The sequence below is a fragment of the Hesperophylax consimilis genome, chromosome 15 (assembly GCF_061612785.1).
Source record: "Hesperophylax consimilis isolate HC1 chromosome 15, BYU_Hcon_1.0, whole genome shotgun sequence".
In the NCBI taxonomy this organism is placed as follows: Eukaryota; Metazoa; Arthropoda; class Insecta; order Trichoptera; family Limnephilidae; genus Hesperophylax; species Hesperophylax consimilis.
The window spans coordinates 30,397,649-30,405,633 of record NC_142850.1 but is presented as its reverse complement, the minus strand read 5'-3'; positions in this window follow the sequence as shown (position 1 = coordinate 30,405,633).

Sequence of the window (7,985 nt, the reverse complement as noted above, 5' to 3'; positions counted from 1 at the left end):
TCCTATTTCTTCCAGCTAACCCAACAATAGTGGTTATATATAGCCTCATAATATTACCATGCATGTTACTCTTAGGGGGTATTTCACTATGTCGGGCTAAATATTTGACTAGATATCCGTTGGCTGGCTTTAAAGACCAGAATAACTTCGTTATTCAACGGCGACCGTTTCACCATTGTTTCGAGCTTCCGGATAGATAACACTCGAAATAGTCTGGCAACATCGCAAAATGTTTGCAGTTACTCCATCTACTGCCACGGCTGTTATGCGTCACAGTCCGCACACCGCGAAGTGTGCATTTTTTTGGTTATGTTATGTTGATTATCAGGTCATTTTAGATAGATTCGTGTCGAATTAATACATTGTTTCTTATTTTGAACACAATCAAATAATTCAGGATGGATCATACAAGCATTCAAATTCATTCAACAAAATTCGACTCACTTCTCAGCTGTCAAACTCGGAATGTTTTGACGCCATCTTTGATTCGAGGAATAGCGCCTAACGTGAAGTTCGAGCACTGATTAGTCAAATCGAACTTTAACCCGAGCGTTAGCGTTATTCAGATATAGTGAAAACGAAAAAATGACTAATCCGCGGATTAGTGCTTAATCAGAACATAATCAGAGATAGTGAAATACCCCCTTAGTATTGTATGTTGGAGTGACACACTACGCTATAATCTTACTCAGGAGAGGGGGTCAGATGAATTGGGTAACTGCCGCGGAATATCATTATATGACAGCCGCGTACTTACGGCACTCCATAAATTGTTCTGACCCCTTCACATGCCGTAGATAGAAGAGGGGGTCGCATATTTTTCAAATATAGCTAGCGCATGTCACCGCCACGCCCATACTTATAACACATCATATTTTTATATGTAACCGGTCTGTATATGATCAAGGCGTTCAATTTGGAGTTATATAAAAAGCTTTGAACTTATAGCGTAATCTGTCACCCCTTTGATGGATAGTTCCCGTATGTAATCAGGCCATATGCCATTGTGCTGTCTCCCGTTTTACCTATTTCTTTTGATAGTAATCCGGTCCATTTGTTTAACTTGACTAGGGATGTCAGATGTGGTAACGTTTCAAGGTTCCACAATATGCGTCCCCAGGTATCTTAGTCTTGTTCGCATCGATGAATTGGAGTCTCTTCATCCTTTTCACATTTCCTGCATCTAATGGTGTTTTCCCAACAACTACAAGTGATTCCTGAGATGACAGTTTCCCGTTGGTAGTCCTACCAGTTCCTCGGCAAGTTAAGTGAATATGTAAAAATTCATGGTTAGATACCGTTTCGAAATGTTAAGCTTTAGATCGGTTTTTAAATCAATAATTATGAATTACAATATTAAAATTAAGTATGTTATTACGATAATCATAATCATAAAAACATTTAGGACGGGTTGTTGATATTTCTATTCAAGTTCTGTCATTATTTTATTATTTCACAGGACTTGGATAGCAATACAACTTGAAGTTTCGTTTAATTTAAAATATATTTTATAAATAATATAAACTTATGAATTAGAGATTTGAGGCTCCAATCTCTGGATTCGTAACCAAGGATCGTTACAACTGAACAACGGAGGCCGTCAATTAACTTTAATTTTGAATTTTTTCCATTGTTGCCAATTATGAAGCGAACAAACGGTAGGTACCTGGTAATACAGATGCACATGGTTCAATTCTCTTCTAGCCAAATCATCCATCATTGCACAAGCAAAAAATTCTGCTCGTGATGATGAAAGTAGGAGCAATATTCTAAATGTTTTAGATTAAAAACGAATTTAATAGTTTAAAAAATAGTTAAAATTATTTATGTACCTAATAAAGACCTCGCTAGGTATTATACATGTTACATGTAAGAATAATTATTGTGTTATATTATTCTGTTATGGTGATTTGAACCTTATTATTATTGGTTATTGATAAATCGCGAATAGATCTTTCTTTTTTTTAAATAAAGGCCATTACCTCCATTCAACATCTCATCTCTTCCAAGTCTTAACTTGATTCCAATCTTCTATCTGTATAAATAAAAATGTTAATTTAGGTTTGTTCAAAGTCTTAAATCTGCGAGAGTTCTTAACCGATTGCTTTGAAATTTCAATACAACGTTACATTTGAATTCGCATGTATTTTTATAAACCTATATTATAAAAATATCACCTGTGACAGGTAAAAAATAGCTACAGCAGCTAGATGAACAAGCGCTATGGTTTCTCTATCTGCACAGCTAGACAGAGCCACAGGAACGCGAGTCGGGGTACAGCTAGTATAATATTAAAAATTTACATATAAATTGACCTTCTCTTTTTTCGTAATTCAGAATGATCTAGAATACCCTTATAGGGTGGAAAACCAGAATGATTTAAAAAGCAAACGATTGACACCTACGAGTACTAACATTACATAATATGATTCTTCACACTTCTCATTTTCGTGCGAGAATAATACGGTTACCTTCAAGAAGCAATTTCTTTAATTGTAATGGCGCCTAGAAATATGGAGTCACCATTGCAAGAAAGCCTCATTGTCGTGGAACTCGTCCAATTAAGTTCGATGACACAATGTGTATTAGAATTATAGAAGCTGCTGATCCCAAATGACGACATAAACGTCTAAATAGCAATGAGTAGTGTTCTGTTGTTAGGAATTATTAGTAATGGTTACATATAATACGTCTTATATCATTAGTAAAAGTACTGCTTTAATTAGCTAAGGTTAAATAAAGATCAAATATCAAATGTTACGTTTGTGAGAAGTAAACTAATTAATGTTTCGTTACTTATCTTCGTTGATGAAATTGCCGAGATCAAATTGGTTAATTTCCTGTAATCTGATACCGAATGCAAATTCAAGTAAAAAATGTGGAAAATGAACGATTTTACCTAAAAAACGCGTATTTATTAAAAGTGGGGTAATTTTTAAAGCATTTTTTAAATTATTGAACATAATATAACAACTCTTAAACATAAAATGTGAAACAGAAAAATTATATAAATATTCAGTCTAGAAATTGAACCCAGGACCCCAGTCTTGTCGGCTCTTTACTCTATCACTGAGCTAAAATATGCATAAAGAAAATGAAGGTAATGTTGGTAGTTTTTGGTTTTGCTTGATACAGTTAAATATGACCGACGGGGGGTGGATCGGAATAGCTCAGTGATAGAGTAAAGCCCCGGCAAGTCCTGGGTTAAATTCAAAGTTGCGACGGAATCTTTTCAGTAACCTACATTTCTCGTTTAAGAGTTTTTATTATTATTTTCAGATTAAATATTCCAATTTGAGCTTTTTACATATTTAATATTCCAATTTTGTTACAGAAAACAAAATAGAATTCAAATTACAACAATAAAGGAGGGCGAAACAACTTATGTTTTTTCCTCTTTATTCTATTGTCCATAAATTAAGCTCAATTGCTCGTGGTTATGGGAGTGATATTATAAAAAAATATTTATTAGGTGATGTATAAACAGCACACATTGAGAGGAAGCCACGAGTCAAAAATGTATATAATTCTTAGTAACAGCTATAGTTAACAGGCATAAAAGTTACTTCGCAAATGAAGTTCAGAAACGCTTTATTTCAAAGGAAGCTGTCACAGATGATCTTGGTCACAATATTGGTTTTTTTTTTAAAGTTGTTTCTAATTTATTTTTTTACGTCCTAGTGGGCTTTTACATAAATGTAAATGTAGGTTATACAGTTGTGTTAACTAGGTATTTGTTGTACACTGTAACAATGGTAAAACAAGTTCATGGTATTGATTTATAAAATAAATGAAGTGACATCACGTTCAAGTTTAGTACATTTGAAATAATAAAGAGAACTCACTTCTTTAAAATAAGAAATAAGATTACCTAATTTAATTTAATAGTCTAAATTATAAAAACATACATATATATTTATAAAAAGTATTTAAAAAAAATTTTGGAATACATGTAAATAAAAATAAAGAGACAGGAAAAGATATATATATTTACCATATGCATAAAAATCCTTGTCTCATAAAAATTAGTTTATCATTTAAAAATAATCATCATTCAAGATCAATTAATTAATTTGCTTTTTCAATTTTTAATATTTCGATGTTCCGGGTGCATTAATTTATTTTTGGATAATAACATATTGCACAGCCTTACACATACATACAATTCATTGGATTATTGCTATGTAAGTAAATTATCTTTAGTATTTTTATTTTATTTTCTAAGTATTTTTAATGTCTGTTTCCCCAGTTTCATAAATTATTTTTTTTTACATTAGCTACACACGGGAGGCTCTGAGAAAAAAATATCTTAACACTTTTGTCATCTTTCAGGATGCTGTTTTTTTCCCTCCCACTGCGGTGCAAATGGATTAGTCAGGAGAGAGTCGGGCTGGAGAGATAAGATAATAGAGATAGATAGATCTCCCTCAACCAGTCTCTCACCAGTTTGTGGGTATACGCACCCACCAACAAGACTTAGACCAACCTCACTCCATGAACCCGGGTTCTCCTGCTAAGTCACCAAACGTATTGAATCACTTGGGGTGACCTATGACAGGAATGTTGGTTATCAAATAAATGGTTCCCGGGGCGGCGGTACCCATACCCGCCTCCCGAATCGCGAATCCCAAATAAGAATAATCAATATAAGATATTATGTTTTATTTTTTTAAACAAACAGCAATAACAACACCATGTTGGTAATGTCTGAATAAATTAATGTTAACAAGTAAAACGAGGTTAAAATAAGATCAATAAACAAGATCACTGCATCGTAACAATTTATTTATTGTTCTCCATTTATAGAATTAGTTGCATCTGTTTTTTTTTCTATAATAAATACGTCAAGAAGGGATCGAAATGACAATCTTGTATCCTTCAATGGAAGTAATGCCTTCCATTGATCTGCTTGGAAATATGTAATTCTGTCTGACCGTAGCTGGTAACATGGCACATGGGTTCCATCGAGTCAAGTTAGTCTTTCAGAAGATTGGCTTACTGTACAGTCTACAAGGCCCGCAGATTCTGCAGATAGTACACAACTGCTGAACATGTACTAAACTCAAGTGCGCCTCCCAAAATACCTGAAAACTCCTTGATTCTATGCAGAAACCGTCGGTCCGTTTGATAGATTCCACAAACGGATTACAACTTTTAGAGCACAGGCGTTAGATGGGAATTGTTCTACCAATATTTCAATGGAAGATGTTCCGAGGATCAAGTGACATTGATCCCTTTGGCACCGAAGCGTAGCCGAGAAACACACAAACATTTGTACTAGTTTGGCATTTGTAACACGAGAACAGCATTGAACAGCTCGGCCATATTCATATTCTCTTTTTCTGTTCAATAAGAACCCTCCATATACTAAGTGAAATCATTTTCTTACCCAAAGTTACTTCTGCAAAAATATAACAGTTCTTTTGAAATTAATGTGTATATCTTCAAATAACAGAAAGGTTTGTAGCTTACAAATGTCTTCTGTGATGGATGCACCGTTTTCTCTGCAACCATTTCGGGGACTCCTAACCTCGTTACATCGAGAAAATGAATATAAATTGTTATTATCGATGCCCGGATCGCAGAAGACGTTCACGATATATGAGGCTACGTTATTATAAACGATCACCCCATATCAATATTGTGGTTATGGGCTGAATGACGTGACTTCGTTTGAAGGTTTGAAGAACTAATTAAATGTTGTTCGGTAAAAATGAGTATGGGGTTTAGATTATTTCCTTATTTTTCCAAGGAGACTTAATATTCTTGAAAGTCAAATACATTTTTAAAGGTGTTCCATGTCACGTTTTTTGATGATCACGCAAGTATTTTCTAAACTTATTTAAAGATTATATTATTATATTAATGGAATTTTTAGAAGGTAATCAATACCTGCATCTGGTGAAAATTTTAATTTCTTAATATTTAGGAATTTAGTAACAATATTCAACGAAACATAATTTATGTACTATATAATAACAACATATTTTTTGAGGTAAGTTTTTAGATTCTCACGGCCAAAAGCCTTTTTGTTGTTGGTTTTGGGGTGTTATGCCGTGTTGCGCTAACTCCTTCTTTAGCCGACGTTTCGGACAGCGTTGCAGTGTCCATCATCAGGGCAGATCCGGTAGATCCGAAGATGTATGAAGATGATCCGAAGATACCGGATCTGCCCTGATGATGGACACTGCAACGCTGTCCGAAACGTTGGCTAAAGAAGGAGTTAGCGTAACACGGCATAACACCCCAAAAACCAACAACAAAAACATATTTTTTGAGTTTAAAGCACTGTTTCAGCAGTAGCGTTATCGCTTCAGAGGTGGGGCACCACACTTCAGAGATGAGACACGTAGGCATTCCACATATAAAGGGGAATACTCATCGGTCATACGAAAAAATTTTAGTACCATAAGCGATTTACTCATTAAAAAACGAAATGATTGGATATAACTAATAGAGGGGACCTAAGACTGAAATTAAATAAGTAAGATCCGGACATAAAAATTCTTTTGAATTTAATAATGAATTATGCGTCAATATATGTGTGTGTTTGTACTAAATTTCAATTGTAACTTGTGTTTTAATTTTTATTTTATTCTTATAATTTCAATTATAATATATGTATTAGAATAGGTTTTATTTTATTTCATTAGGAGTTCATATGTTTACAAACATATTACAATATGATTTGAAAATTTTCCCGCTGAATTAAAAAAGATGCCGGTCGGGCATCTGATTTTTGAAAAGACTACGGTGGGGCATGTCATAAAGAAGGCTGGGAAACACTGGTTTAAAGGCAATGTATTTTGTTCGTAATCGTGTAATAGGCCGTAAAACAACTTATTAAAACAACAACAAAAAATACTGTTCACTATTTTTATTTATAGATTTATTAAATTTCTAAATGAATGATATATGTAATTTATGTCTTATTAAGGCGTCAAATATTATTTGGGTGTAAATATGTGCAGATTTTGTAGAGACGTGTGGCTCGTAGGCTCCTACCACTATGGCTCTAGGCCATGGACCAAATACATCAATGGTCTAGGCCCCATAGTGGTACAAGCGGAAGGCTTAATTTAGATATGAAAACCAGGAGGCCATAAGATTGGTATGAATAACCTAGGACTTCGCTCTCGGCAGAGCTGAGAGCTGCATCATCAGAGATGGACACTGATTCCATGACATTTTAGTTTGGATTTCGGAGTTTGGAAAAAAAAAACAGATGAGTTAGAAAATTTTAAGGGGTATATTGGTATTAATTGAATATTAATTGAAAATAATTTTTTAATCGTTCAGTTCAGTGTCGATAATTCGGCTTTCACTGAGATATAATTTTTACGTTTTCGTAGAAAAACAACAATAACAAAAAACATCAGTAGGTGCCATAATTAATTTTCCTCGTTAAGTAACCTGTTCTGAGGTAGATGACACGAGTGTACAATCAAAAATATTTAATTGCAATGTTATTGACAGGTTAAGTGTAAAATTTCAGATCACCCCTTGAGGTGACTTAGCACAAAAAGGACGCTTTACAAATCATCCGAATATTATTATTATTTATTATTAAACGTGTGTAGGAGAAGAATGAATTAAGTATGTAGTGTTTAAAAGAAGGAGAGAAAATGTGTAAATTTTTAGACATTGGAGTAAAAAGACGACGATTAGATATTTTATAAAAAAAAATAATATTAATTGAAAATACGGGATAGTCCTATTAGCAATGATTAAAAAATAACAATTCATAAGGTTTTCAATTTTCTCGTGATCTTATCGCATTGGCCAACAGTGATAATTTTATTGAAGGGATACATATTAGTTATTGCTATCTGCATACTGTATGCATGATGCACTGTACACACGTAGTGTCTTGCAGCGAAGGTTGTCATATATTTTGATACCTTTTCAGACATTTTTTTGCCTATGTATTTATAGTTTTGATATTATTTCTAGGCACACGTTGAGATGTAAATTGTCTGACTCTA